Genomic DNA, 16,211 nt, shown 5'->3' on the forward strand with positions numbered 1-16,211 from the left:
ACATGGACTTTTCGTTCTGAGTAGCTAAATCTAAAACAACAACTACTATGGGCTAATAGACACATACATGGATATTAGTAGCATAAAATAATGAATATTAACAATGAATTAGTGAGACAAATGTGTATCAATGATCCTACTCAAATCCCCCTTTAACTGATCAATCAAAAAGGGATCTATATTATATAAACCACTGCTAATATTCAAATTACATGATTTTGTAATCTGTATTAAAGTAGATTCAATTATGTTCCTATTGAAATTGTTATTCCTATTTACGATTCGTTATTGAAGAAGCCATCTCCCAATCAATTTGGTGAGAATTTTCTGACAAATGAACAAACAAAGCATTAGACAATTGGTCATGTCTTAAAAAGACATGTAGAATTTGAAATGTAGAATTTTGCAACATAAATACTCGGTAAGACACGGCCGCTGCTTTCACGGCCCGTCCTCCAAACATAGATCCAAAAGTGTTTCCATGCACCTGCCAAACCCCGCTGTTTATGAATGAAAAACGGTTTACACACAATTCACAACTGATTTCGTTCGAACACTTCCGGAACAAATGCTTCACTGACGAATTTTGTTCGAACCACAACCCTATAAATGCTTCACCCACGTACTACAAATTCAAATACAAATCGCCAACAGAACCTAAACACCTAACCTAACCTAGCCTATGCTTACAGATGCACAATATGCTAATATATTATAATATTAATTTATATTTGAGAAAATTCCTGTTGTGAATGAACAGCATGTAAATATTTATGAATGCGTCTGTGGGGTCGACTGCTGGATGTAATAGACTTGAGTCGAGGACGAGTTGATGTTAAGTGTTTTCATTCACATACAGAGGGTTTGGCGGGTGGACTAAAAAGCATTTGGCCTTTATTGATGAGTGGGTGCTGTGAAATCAACCCACCCTCCAGCTCAAATAATTAGTCAAATACTGACTTAGTTTTAACAACGTTAGTGCATTTTTTACTTATTGACAACCAACTGTCAGGAAGAATCTTTCATTCACACGACAGCAGTCCTCGTACGTAGTGGTACGACGCTCGCCTGGCATTTCGCGAGCGTTTTGGCCTGGATTTGTATCCAGGCCTGGGAGGATTTATTGGGCGTCAGTCCTTAACTGTAACCTTTGTTTACCCAAACGTAAAACGGGTACCTGGTTCTTAAACGATTTGCGGGTCATATTCCAGGGAATATTAGGATTAAGGACTTCCTCGTAATGCTATGGATACTAGTGGCTATACAAGACTGTAAGAACTCTTGTATATATATAAATAAATAAAAGAAATAACAAATAAAAATGCAGTATAATAACAAGTTTTTCTTGTGTAAATTAATATTAATATATATTGTGTGCTTATGCATAGTTAGGTCTAGATTAGGTAAAGTTATGTTGTTTTGTTATGTTGGTTAAGAAAAATTTTTCACAACGTGCTGAAAGTGAGCCAAGCACGTTTCGCGTAATAAATTCGAACATGGCTAGGTGGACTTTTATTCCAAACACTGACTAGAGTAGAGTTTCTGAAGTCAGTATTTGACTTATCCGTTGTGCATTTCAAATCCTTTCTCTTGATGCCCGTCCTCTAAACAAAGGCCCAAAGTCCATTCCAAGCACCCACCAAACCCCCTGTTCATTAATTAAAAATGGTTTACACACGACTCACAACTGATGACGTCCGAACACTTCCGGAACAAGTGCTTTTCTAACGACTTTTGTTCGAACTAAAATGATGTAAGCAGTTCATCCTCTAAACAAAGGCCCAAAAGTTCACTCCATGCACCAGGTCGTCCTCCAAACAAATACCCAAAAGTTATTCCATGCACCCACGAAACCTGTTCATAAATGAAAACGGTTTACCGACGACTCACAACTGATTTCGTTCGAACAATTCCGGAATACGTGCATCACCGACGAATTTTGGGGACTCCTGGTTCAACCTTGACGCCGAGCGGACGTCTGGCCACTTCCTCCGCCTGAGAGCCGCCGGATCACGTCCTGTTTTCGCGTTTTGGCTTTGCTACTGCTGTTTGGCTTCCCTCTTCAACGGCCCGCTTGTACGACGCCTGGCGCACATATCGCCTTGGGTCACGGGATTGTTGATAGATTTTTTTTGGCGTGTTCTGGCCGGTTCTCCTGGCGGGGTGACGGTGTTCGGGGGCCCGCTTGGCCGAGAGGTGCCGGGAGTTGGCGGGTCTTGGTGGGTTCCTGGTGTGCCCTCAGCTATGGTGGGCGGCTGGCTTCTGATCTGCCGGGGAACACTGGATGACTTTTTGCGTTTTAGTTGGGGGCCGAGTTTTTGTTTTGCTACCTGGTGTTCTCTGTGTGGGGCGGGACCGGTGCTTGTCACCCTTAGGGACTCCTGGGACTCCCCAATCATCTGCCTGACTGTGCGTTTATTTGCCGTATGGCATATTAGTTTCTAGTGATTGGCGTCACTCGTTTCGCGATTAAGCTTGGCGTTTCACCTTTCCTGGCTTCGCGAATAACCCATCACGGGTACGCCGGGGCGCATATGATCCCACGATCATCGTCGCCCCTAAATCAAAAACAACAACAACAAAAACCGACGAATTTTGTTCTAACCACAACGCAGTAAGTGCTTCACATACGTTCTACTAATACGTACGTACTACCAATACAAATAATCGCAACAGAGCCTAAACACCTAACCTAACCTAACCTATGCCTATATGTACACAATATGGTAATATATTTTAATATTAATTTATATATGAGTAAATTTCTATTTTGAATTAACAGCATGATAAAATTGATGAATGCGTCTGTGAGGACGACCGCTGGATGTAATAGACTTGTGTCGAGGACGGGTTGGTAAATGCTTTTCCCACTTACTACAAATAGAAATAATCACAACAGAACCTAAAACACCTAACCTAATCTAATCAATACCTAAATATGCACAATATGCTAATATATAATAATATTAATTTAAATTTGAGAAAAGTTCTGTATTGAATGAACAGAATGTTAAAATTGATGAATGCGTCTTTGGGGTCGACCGCTGGATAGAATGGACTTGCTCAGTGGACAGGTTGCTGTATATGCTTCACCACGTACTTCAAATACAAATAACTGCCAACGAAACCTAAACACCTTACCTAACTAATGCATAAATGTGCACAGTTTCCAAAATATAACAATATTAATTTATTTGTGAGAAAATTACTATTTTTATTGAACAGCAAGTTAAAATTTATGAATTCCTGTGTGTGGTCACCCGTTGGATGGAATGGACTTGGTCTGAGGACGGTTTGGATGATGGGCTGGTAGAAACTGAATCGGTAAGACCATTAAACCACACGTCTCTAAATGACTCACCCACGTTCTCTAAATTATTATATTTTCAACACATCCATAACACCTAACCCAACCTTTACCTGACAATACAAAATTCATAATATATTATTTTGTGTTTTAGAAAACACCGTACTTTATTACACTCTCCCTATAAAATATATGTAAGTAGGAACAAACGGCCGTAGCTGGGACAGCATAACTTGAAAATTGGTTAATATAATGAGTTCATATTTTAGAATAATTTCTGTCTTCCATTACATTTTTATCTGGTTATTTTATACAAGTTTTAGTCACGGATCAAAGATTCTACGCTACCAGATAAATTTTTACTTATTAACTATTTTCGTTAGCTAGTAATCTGTGTATCATTATTATATTTAATTTTCCTAGTCATAAAAGTGTTTTAAATTTTGGTATTAGTAATTTTACATATTGAAAATTATATATGTGATTTAAAGAGGAAGTGATCAATTACCTTTATCCTTTCATATTGGGAGAAGCCATAGCTGATAGAGAATATATAGTCCATTTTTATCATTTCATGGGTAGTGTGTGGTACTTTCTCAGTGCGGGGAATAGAGAGAAATGCAGTTAGGTTGCCACAGTAGGTTGCCACCAGAACCATCGACACCAGCCACGTTGATGCCAGCATCACTCTGCCCGCTGTATTCTTTGGCTGCTGCTCACACCCTATCATAACCAAGACACATGTAAAAAATTATTAACTGTTTGAAAAAGACTTATTATATGCATTAACTATCAAATTAAATAATAGCTTAAACATAGATATATTATATAATATAGGGGGTACCAACTCTAGTACAATTGTAGGAACCCATAGCCTCGGAGAAGAAAATATCATTATTCAGAGACGACTTTGTGAATTCTCACTGAACACCTTAATGTTTTCTGCTCCTACCATCCACATTCTTTTTATTTTATTATTCCTTTTATTACATTGTGTTACAGTTTTCAGAAAACACACACACACATACAACCATAACTACTCATAGACCTCATCCAGCTCTTCGTAGGCTGGGTGCGTGCCTATTACGACCTCACTTAGCCAGTAACCAGGTTCTTAATGTCACTGTGTATGGGGCCTTAGTGCCTCTTCTTAATCAATCCCACCCCCGAGTCAGTGGTAAGTTATCAAGAGGTCGGATCCCGCTGGGGAAGCCTTTGAAGGTGGAGTTTGTGGCCATGATACAACAAGCATTTCCTCTCTGGATCGCAACACTGAGGCGCTGGAACTGGAAACTGGACGCTCTTGAGAGTCTAATTTGCTTAATGAGCTCCTCACCCACCTCCTTAAGGAACTTAAATGCACATTTACCCCCAGGCGTCCTGGGTCTCAAAGCCTATTGGGACGAACCTGTAACAACGTTATAGGTCCCTGTTGTAGTAATAGTATTATTATTATTAGTAGTAGTAGTAGTAGTAGTAGGAGGCATCTAGCAGTCAAATCAAAGGATACTATGGAGTTGCGCTCTAGTTATCGAGGATGGAGTGTCCTCTCTAGGGCACAAAGTTTGGGTAAGTCGATATGGAGGAGAAGCTGTTGTCCATGCAGCAGTTCCCCCCCCCCCCCACACCTCTCCACGTAGTTGAAATTGTCCAATGGAAATGGAATCACCAACACGCATGATTCCTTCACCGTTGCAGGAGCTGCCAGAACGAGGCTGAAGTCAACAACAAAATGCCTTAATGGCTTCAGCCCCGGATTTTTCCTCAAGGTTGACTCCTGAAGCCATCCCAAAAATGGGTATGCCACGAGGCGGCGGAGGTTTGAGATCAGGGTTTTTCTTTCCCTAGATTAGATGCCTTCCCAGGATGTCGAGTCCCATCTACCTGGAGCAGCTGGTTGTAAGGTGTCAAAGGCGCGGACTTATGCATGAGGACGAGAACCTGAAGGGCTGCCCCTGGTACTACTCCTATACAGTAATATATATATATATATATATATATATATATATATATATATATATATATATATATATATATATATATATATATATATATATATATATATATATATATATATATATATATATATATATATATATATATATATATATGTCGTACCTAGTAGCCAGAACTCACTTCTCAGCCTACTATGCAAGGCCTGATTTGCCTAATAAGCCTAGTTTTCATGAATTAATGTTTTTTCGACAACCTAACCTACCTAACCTAACCTAACCTAACGTTTTCGGCTACCTAACCTAACCTAACCTATAAAGATAGGTTAGGTTAGGTTAGGTAGGGTTGGTTAGGTTCGGTCATATATCTACGTTAATTTTAACTCCAATAAAAAAAAAATTGACCTCATACATAATGAAATGGGTAGCTTTATCATTTCATAAGAAAAAAATTAGAGAAAATATATTAATTCAGTAAAACTTGGCTTATTAGGCAAATCGGGCCTCGCATAGTAGACTGAGAAGTGAGTTCTGGCTACTAGGTACGACATATATATATATATATATATATATATATATATATATATATATATATATATATATATATATATATATATATATATATATATATATATATATATGCCTATACTTGCATAAACCACAAGTGAAGATAAACAATCTTTGGACAACACCCACCAGTGGGACTCGAACCCAGAAAGCACAACTACCTTCCAGTAGCTGGCATAACTAGTATGCTTTAACCCACTACGCCATCAGACCTTACAAAAGAAGTAGATAGTTCGAGATATATATATCTCAAACATCTCTACCTCCCGAAGGCACCAGATGAGTGAGGGGTCAGTCTGCAATTTTCGTCAAGCCACTGTCAATGTGAGAGAACTCGTGTCCAGCTTATAAGCCTATACTTGCATAAACCACAAGTGAAGATAAACAATCTTTGGACAACACCCACCAGTGGGACTCGAACCCAGAAAGCACAACTACCTTCCAGTAGCTGGCATAACTAGTATGCTTTAACCCACTACGCCATCAGACCTTACAAAAGAAGTAGATAGTTCGAGATATATATATCTCAAACATCTCTACCTCCCGAAGGCACCAGATGAGTGAGGGGTCAGTCTGCAATTTTCGTCAAGCCACTGTCAATGTGAGAGAACTCGTGTCCAGCTTATAAGCCTATACTTGCATAAACCACAAGTGAAGATAAACAATCTTTGGACAACACCCACCAGTGGGACTCGAACCCAGAAAGCACAACTACCTTCCAGTAGCTGGCATAACTAGTATGCTTTAACCCACTACGCCATCAGACCTTACAAAAGAAGTAGATAGTTCGAGATATATATATCTCAAACATCTCTACCTCCCGAAGGCACCAGATGAGTGAGGGGTCAGTCTGCAATTTTCGTCAAGCCACTGTCAATGTGAGAGAACTCGTGTCCAGCTTATAAGCCTATACTTGCATAAACCACAAGTGAAGATAAACAATCTTTGGACAACACCCACCAGTGGGACTCGAACCCAGAAAGCACAACTACCTTCCAGTAGCTGGCATAACTAGTATGCTTTAACCCACTACGCCATCAGACCTTACAAAAGAAGTAGATAGTTCGAGATATATATATCTCAAACATCTCTACCTCCCGAAGGCACCAGATGAGTGAGGGGTCAGTCTGCAATTTTCGTCAAGCCACTGTCAATGTGAGAGAACTCGTGTCCAGCTTATAAGCCTATACTTGCATAAACCACAAGTGAAGATAAACAATCTTTGGACAACACCCACCAGTGGGACTCGAACCCAGAAAGCACAACTACCTTCCAGTAGCTGGCATAACTAGTATGCTTTAACCCACTACGCCATCAGACCTTACAAAAGAAGTAGATAGTTCGAGATATATATATCTCAAACATCTCTACCTCCCGAAGGCACCAGATGAGTGAGGGGTCAGTCTGCAATTTTCGTCAAGCCACTGTCAATGTGAGAGAACTCGTGTCCAGCTTATAAGCCTATACTTGCATAAACCACAAGTGAAGATAAACAATCTTTGGACAACACCCACCAGTGGGACTCGAACCCAGAAAGCACAACTACCTTCCAGTAGCTGGCATAACTAGTATGCTTTAACCCACTACGCCATCAGACCTTACAAAAGAAGTAGATAGTTCGAGATATATATATCTCAAACATCTCTACCTCCCGAAGGCACCAGATGAGTGAGGGGTCAGTCTGCAATTTTCGTCAAGCCACTGTCAATGTGAGAGAACTCGTGTCCAGCTTATAAGCCTATACTTGCATAAACCACAAGTGAAGATAAACAATCTTTGGACAACACCCACCAGTGGGACTCGAACCCAGAAAGCACAACTACCTTCCAGTAGCTGGCATAACTAGTATGCTTTAACCCACTACGCCATCAGACCTTACAAAAGAAGTAGATAGTTCGAGATATATATATCTCAAACATCTCTACCTCCCGAAGGCACCAGATGAGTGAGGGGTCAGTCTGCAATTTTCGTCAAGCCACTGTCAATGTGAGAGAACTCGTGTCCAGCTTATAAGCCTATACTTGCATAAACCACAAGTGAAGATAAACAATCTTTGGACAACACCCACCAGTGGGACTCGAACCCAGAAAGCACAACTACCTTCCAGTAGCTGGCATAACTAGTATGCTTTAACCCACTACGCCATCAGACCTTACAAAAGAAGTAGATAGTTCGAGATATATATATCTCAAACATCTCTACCTCCCGAAGGCACCAGATGAGTGAGGGGTCAGTCTGCAATTTTCGTCAAGCCACTGTCAATGTGAGAGAACTCGTGTCCAGCTTATAAGCCTATACTTGCATAAACCACAAGTGAAGATAAACAATCTTTGGACAACACCCACCAGTGGGACTCGAACCCAGAAAGCACAACTACCTTCCAGTAGCTGGCATAACTAGTATGCTTTAACCCACTACGCCATCAGACCTTACAAAAGAAGTAGATAGTTCGAGATATATATATCTCAAACATCTCTACCTCCCGAAGGCACCAGATGAGTGAGGGGTCAGTCTGCAATTTTCGTCAAGCCACTGTCAATGTGAGAGAACTCGTGTCCAGCTTATAAGCCTATACTTGCATAAACCACAAGTGAAGATAAACAATCTTTGGACAACACCCACCAGTGGGACTCGAACCCAGAAAGCACAACTACCTTCCAGTAGCTGGCATAACTAGTATGCTTTAACCCACTACGCCATCAGACCTTACAAAAGAAGTAGATAGTTCGAGATATATATATCTCAAACATCTCTACCTTCCGAAGGCACCAGATGAGTGAGGGGTCAGTCTGCAATTTTCGTCAAGCCACTGTCAATGTGAGAGAACTCGTGTCCAGCTTATAAGCCTATACTTGCATAAACCACAAGTGAAGATAAACAATCTTTGGACAACACCCACCAGTGGGACTCGAACCCAGAAAGCACAACTACCTTCCAGTAGCTGGCATAACTAGTATGCTTTAACCCACTACGCCATCAGACCTTACAAAAGAAGTAGATAGTTCGAGATATATATATCTCAAACATCTCTACCTCCCGAAGGCACCAGATGAGTGAGGGGTCAGTCTGCAATTTTCGTCAAGCCACTGTCAATGTGAGAGAACTCGTGTCCAGCTTATAAGCCTATACTTGCATAAACCACAAGTGAAGATAAACAATCTTTGGACAACACCCACCAGTGGGACTCGAACCCAGAAAGCACAACTACCTTCCAGTAGCTGGCATAACTAGTATGCTTTAACCCACTACGCCATCAGACCTTACAAAAGAAGTAGATAGTTCGAGATATATATATCTCAAACATCTCTACCTCCCGAAGGCACCAGATGAGTGAGGGGTCAGTCTGCAATTTTCGTCAAGCCACTGTCAATGTGAGAGAACTCGTGTCCAGCTTATAAGCCTATACTTGCATAAACCACAAGTGAAGATAAACAATCTTTGGACAACACCCACCAGTGGGACTCGAACCCAGAAAGCACAACTACCTTCCAGTAGCTGGCATAACTAGTATGCTTTAACCCACTACGCCATCAGACCTTACAAAAGAAGTAGATAGTTCGAGATATATATATCTCAAACATCTCTACCTCCCGAAGGCACCAGATGAGTGAGGGGTCAGTCTGCAATTTTCGTCAAGCCACTGTCAATGTGAGAGAACTCGTGTCCAGCTTATAAGCCTATACTTGCATAAACCACAAGTGAAGATAAACAATCTTTGGACAACACCCACCAGTGGGACTCGAACCCAGAAAGCACAACTACCTTCCAGTAGCTGGCATAACTAGTATGCTTTAACCCACTACGCCATCAGACCTTACAAAAGAAGTAGATAGTTCGAGATATATATATCTCAAACATCTCTACCTCCCGAAGGCACCAGATGAGTGAGGGGTCAGTCTGCAATTTTCGTCAAGCCACTGTCAATGTGAGAGAACTCGTGTCCAGCTTATAAGCCTATACTTGCATAAACCACAAGTGAAGATAAACAATCTTTGGACAACACCCACCAGTGGGACTCGAACCCAGAAAGCACAACTACCTTCCAGTAGCTGGCATAACTAGTATGCTTTAACCCACTACGCCATCAGACCTTACAAAAGAAGTAGATAGTTCGAGATATATATATCTCAAACATCTCTACCTCCCGAAGGCACCAGATGAGTGAGGGGTCAGTCTGCAATTTTCGTCAAGCCACTGTCAATGTGAGAGAACTCGTGTCCAGCTTATAAGCCTATACTTGCATAAACCACAAGTGAAGATAAACAATCTTTGGACAACACCCACCAGTGGGACTCGAACCCAGAAAGCACAACTACCTTCCAGTAGCTGGCATAACTAGTATGCTTTAACCCACTACGCCATCAGACCTTACATAAGAAGTAGATAGTTCGAGATATATATATCTCAAACATCTCTACCTCCCGAAGGCACCAGATGAGTGAGGGGTCAGTCTGCAATTTTCGTCAAGCCACTGTCAATGTGAGAGAACTCGTGTCCAGCTTATAAGCCTATACTTGCATAAACCACAAGTGAAGATAAACAATCTTTGGACAACACCCACCAGTGGGACTCGAACCCAGAAAGCACAACTACCTTCCAGTAGCTGGCATAACTAGTATGCTTTAACCCACTACGCCATCAGACCTTACAAAAGAAGTAGATAGTTCGAGATATATATATCTCAAACATCTCTACCTCCCGAAGGCACCAGATGAGTGAGGGGTCAGTCTGCAATTTTCGTCAAGCCACTGTCAATGTGAGAGAACTCGTGTCCAGCTTATAAGCCTATACTTGCATAAACCACAAGTGAAGATAAACAATCTTTGGACAACACCCACCAGTGGGACTCGAACCCAGAAAGCACAACTACCTTCCAGTAGCTGGCATAACTAGTATGCTTTAACCCACTACGCCATCAGACCTTACAAAAGAAGTAGATAGTTCGAGATATATATATCTCAAACATCTCTACCTCCCGAAGATTGTTTATCTTCACTTGTGGTTTATGCAAGTATAGGCTTATAAGCTGGACACGAGTTCTCTCACATTGACAGTGGCTTGACGAAAATTGCAGACTGACCCCTCACTCATCTGGTGCCTTCGGGAGGTAGAGATGTTTGAGATATATATATCTCGAACTATCTACTTCTTTTGTAAGGTCTGATGGCGTAGTGGGTTAAAGCATACTAGTTATGCCAGCTACTGGAAGGTAGTTGTGCTTTCTGGGTTCGAGTCCCACTGGTGGGTGTTGTCCAAAGATTGTTTATCTTCACTTGTGGTTTATGCAAGTATAGGCTTATAAGCTGGACACGAGTTCTCTCACATTGACAGTGGCTTGACGAAAATTGCAGACTGACCCCTCACTCATCTGGTGCCTTCGGGAGGTAGAGATGTTTGAGATATATATATCTCGAACTATCTACTTCTTTTGTAAGGTCTGATGGCGTAGTGGGTTAAAGCATACTAGTTATGCCAGCTACTGGAAGGTAGTTGTGCTTTCTGGGTTCGAGTCCCACTGGTGGGTGTTGTCCAAAGATTGTTTATCTTCACTTGTGGTTTATGCAAGTATAGGCTTATAAGCTGGACACGAGTTCTCTCACATTGACAGTGGCTTGACGAAAATTGCAGACTGACCCCTCACTCATCTGGTGCCTTCGGGAGGTAGAGATGTTTGAGATATATATATCTCGAACTATCTACTTCTTTTGTAAGGTCTGATGGCGTAGTGGGTTAAAGCATACTAGTTATGCCAGCTACTGGAAGGTAGTTGTGCTTTCTGGGTTCGAGTCCCACTGGTGGGTGTTGTCCAAAGATTGTTTATCTTCACTTGTGGTTTATGCAAGTATAGGCTTATAAGCTGGACACGAGTTCTCTCACATTGACAGTGGCTTGACGAAAATTGCAGACTGACCCCTCACTCATCTGGTGCCTTCGGGAGGTAGAGATGTTTGAGATATATATATCTCGAACTATCTACTTCTTTTGTAAGGTCTGATGGCGTAGTGGGTTAAAGCATACTAGTTATGCCAGCTACTGGAAGGTAGTTGTGCTTTCTGGGTTCGAGTCCCACTGGTGGGTGTTGTCCAAAGATTGTTTATCTTCACTTGTGGTTTATGCAAGTATAGGCTTATAAGCTGGACACGAGTTCTCTCACATTGACAGTGGCTTGACGAAAATTGCAGACTGACCCCTCACTCATCTGGTGCCTTCGGGAGGTAGAGATGTTTGAGATATATATATCTCGAACTATCTACTTCTTTTGTAAGGTCTGATGGCGTAGTGGGTTAAAGCATACTAGTTATGCCAGCTACTGGAAGGTAGTTGTGCTTTCTGGGTTCGAGTCCCACTGGTGGGTGTTGTCCAAAGATTGTTTATCTTCACTTGTGGTTTATGCAAGTATAGGCTTATAAGCTGGACACGAGTTCTCTCACATTGACAGTGGCTTGACGAAAATTGCAGACTGACCCCTCACTCATCTGGTGCCTTCGGGAGGTAGAGATGTTTGAGATATATATATCTCGAACTATCTACTTCTTTTGTAAGGTCTGATGGCGTAGTGGGTTAAAGCATACTAGTTATGCCAGCTACTGGAAGGTAGTTGTGCTTTCTGGGTTCGAGTCCCACTGGTGGGTGTTGTCCAAAGATTGTTTATCTTCACTTGTGGTTTATGCAAGTATAGGCTTATAAGCTGGACACGAGTTCTCTCACATTGACAGTGGCTTGACGAAAATTGCAGACTGACCCCTCACTCATCTGGTGCCTTCGGGAGGTAGAGATGTTTGAGATATATATATCTCGAACTATCTACTTCTTTTGTAAGGTCTGATGGCGTAGTGGGTTAAAGCATACTAGTTATGCCAGCTACTGGAAGGTAGTTGTGCTTTCTGGGTTCGAGTCCCACTGGTGGGTGTTGTCCAAAGATTGTTTATCTTCACTTGTGGTTTATGCAAGTATAGGCTTATAAGCTGGACACGAGTTCTCTCACATTGACAGTGGCTTGACGAAAATTGCAGACTGACCCCTCACTCATCTGGTGCCTTCGGGAGGTAGAGATGTTTGAGATATATATATCTCGAACTATCTACTTCTTTTGTAAGGTCTGATGGCGTAGTGGGTTAAAGCATACTAGTTATGCCAGCTACTGGAAGGTAGTTGTGCTTTCTGGGTTCGAGTCCCACTGGTGGGTGTTGTCCAAAGATTGTTTATCTTCACTTGTGGTTTATGCAAGTATAGGCTTATAAGCTGGACACGAGTTCTCTCACATTGACAGTGGCTTGACGAAAATTGCAGACTGACCCCTCACTCATCTGGTGCCTTCGGGAGGTAGAGATGTTTGAGATATATATATCTCGAACTATCTACTTCTTTTGTAAGGTCTGATGGCGTAGTGGGTTAAAGCATACTAGTTATGCCAGCTACTGGAAGGTAGTTGTGCTTTCTGGGTTCGAGTCCCACTGGTGGGTGTTGTCCAAAGATTGTTTATCTTCACTTGTGGTTTATGCAAGTATAGGCTTATAAGCTGGACACGAGTTCTCTCACATTGACAGTGGCTTGACGAAAATTGCAGACTGACCCCTCACTCATCTGGTGCCTTCGGGAGGTAGAGATGTTTGAGATATATATATCTCGAACTATCTACTTCTTTTGTAAGGTCTGATGGCGTAGTGGGTTAAAGCATACTAGTTATGCCAGCTACTGGAAGGTAGTTGTGCTTTCTGGGTTCGAGTCCCACTGGTGGGTGTTGTCCAAAGATTGTTTATCTTCACTTGTGGTTTATGCAAGTATAGGCTTATAAGCTGGACACGAGTTCTCTCACATTGACAGTGGCTTGACGAAAATTGCAGACTGACCCCTCACTCATCTGGTGCCTTCGGGAGGTAGAGATGTTTGAGATATATATATCTCGAACTATCTACTTCTTTTGTAAGGTCTGATGGCGTAGTGGGTTAAAGCATACTAGTTATGCCAGCTACTGGAAGGTAGTTGTGCTTTCTGGGTTCGAGTCCCACTGGTGGGTGTTGTCCAAAGATTGTTTATCTTCACTTGTGGTTTATGCAAGTATAGGCTTATAAGCTGGACACGAGTTCTCTCACATTGACAGTGGCTTGACGAAAATTGCAGACTGACCCCTCACTCATCTGGTGCCTTCGGGAGGTAGAGATGTTTGAGATATATATATCTCGAACTATCTACTTCTTTTGTAAGGTCTGATGGCGTAGTGGGTTAAAGCATACTAGTTATGCCAGCTACTGGAAGGTAGTTGTGCTTTCTGGGTTCGAGTCCCACTGGTGGGTGTTGTCCAAAGATTGTTTATCTTCACTTGTGGTTTATGCAAGTATAGGCTTATAAGCTGGACACGAGTTCTCTCACATTGACAGTGGCTTGACGAAAATTGCAGACTGACCCCTCACTCATCTGGTGCCTTCGGGAGGTAGAGATGTTTGAGATATATATATCTCGAACTATCTACTTCTTTTGTAAGGTCTGATGGCGTAGTGGGTTAAAGCATACTAGTTATGCCAGCTACTGGAAGGTAGTTGTGCTTTCTGGGTTCGAGTCCCACTGGTGGGTGTTGTCCAAAGATTGTTTATCTTCACTTGTGGTTTATGCAAGTATAGGCTTATAAGCTGGACACGAGTTCTCTCACATTGACAGTGGCTTGACGAAAATTGCAGACTGACCCCTCACTCATCTGGTGCCTTCGGGAGGTAGAGATGTTTGAGATATATATATCTCGAACTATCTACTTCTTTTGTAAGGTCTGATGGCGTAGTGGGTTAAAGCATACTAGTTATGCCAGCTACTGGAAGGTAGTTGTGCTTTCTGGGTTCGAGTCCCACTGGTGGGTGTTGTCCAAAGATTGTTTATCTTCACTTGTGGTTTATGCAAGTATAGGCTTATAAGCTGGACACGAGTTCTCTCACATTGACAGTGGCTTGACGAAAATTGCAGACTGACCCCTCACTCATCTGGTGCCTTCGGGAGGTAGAGATGTTTGAGATATATATATCTCGAACTATCTACTTCTTTTGTAAGGTCTGATGGCGTAGTGGGTTAAAGCATACTAGTTATGCCAGCTACTGGAAGGTAGTTGTGCTTTCTGGGTTCGAGTCCCACTGGTGGGTGTTGTCCAAAGATTGTTTATCTTCACTTGTGGTTTATGCAAGTATAGGCTTATAAGCTGGACACGAGTTCTCTCACATTGACAGTGGCTTGACGAAAATTGCAGACTGACCCCTCACTCATCTGGTGCCTTCGGGAGGTAGAGATGTTTGAGATATATATATCTCGAACTATCTACTTCTTTTGTAAGGTCTGATGGCGTAGTGGGTTAAAGCATACTAGTTATGCCAGCTACTGGAAGGTAGTTGTGCTTTCTGGGTTCGAGTCCCACTGGTGGGTGTTGTCCAAAGATTGTTTATCTTCACTTGTGGTTTATGCAAGTATAGGCTTATAAGCTGGACACGAGTTCTCTCACATTGACAGTGGCTTGACGAAAATTGCAGACTGACCCCTCACTCATCTGGTGCCTTCGGGAGGTAGAGATGTTTGAGATATATATATCTCGAACTATCTACTTCTTTTGTAAGGTCTGATGGCGTAGTGGGTTAAAGCATACTAGTTATGCCAGCTACTGGAAGGTAGTTGTGCTTTCTGGGTTCGAGTCCCACTGGTGGGTGTTGTCCAAAGATTGTTTATCTTCACTTGTGGTTTATGCAAGTATAGGCTTATAAGCTGGACACGAGTTCTCTCACATTGACAGTGGCTTGACGAAAATTGCAGACTGACCCCTCACTCATCTGGTGCCTTCGGGAGGTAGAGATGTTTGAGATATATATATCTCGAACTATCTACTTCTTTTGTAAGGTCTGATGGCGTAGTGGGTTAAAGCATACTAGTTATGCCAGCTACTGGAAGGTAGTTGTGCTTTCTGGGTTCGAGTCCCACTGGTGGGTGTTGTCCAAAGATTGTTTATCTTCACTTGTGGTTTATGCAAGTATAGGCTTATAAGCTGGACACGAGTTCTCTCACATTGACAGTGGCTTGACGAAAATTGCAGACTGACCCCTCACTCATCTGGTGCCTTCGGGAGGTAGAGATGTTTGAGATATATATATCTCGAACTATCTACTTCTTTTGTAAGGTCTGATGGCGTAGTGGGTTAAAGCATACTAGTTATGCCAGCTACTGGAAGGTAGTTGTGCTTTCTGGGTTCGAGTCCCACTGGTGGGTGTTGTCCAAAGATTGTTTATCTTCACTTGTGGTTTATGCAAGTATAGGCTTATAAGCTGGACACGAGTTCTCTCACATTGACAGTGGCTTGACGAAAATTGCAGACTGACCCCTCACTCATCTGGTGCCTTCGGGAGGTAGAGATGTTTGAG

The sequence above is a fragment of the Procambarus clarkii genome, chromosome 29, assembly GCF_040958095.1.
Source record: "Procambarus clarkii isolate CNS0578487 chromosome 29, FALCON_Pclarkii_2.0, whole genome shotgun sequence".
In the NCBI taxonomy this organism is placed as follows: domain Eukaryota; kingdom Metazoa; phylum Arthropoda; class Malacostraca; order Decapoda; family Cambaridae; genus Procambarus; species Procambarus clarkii.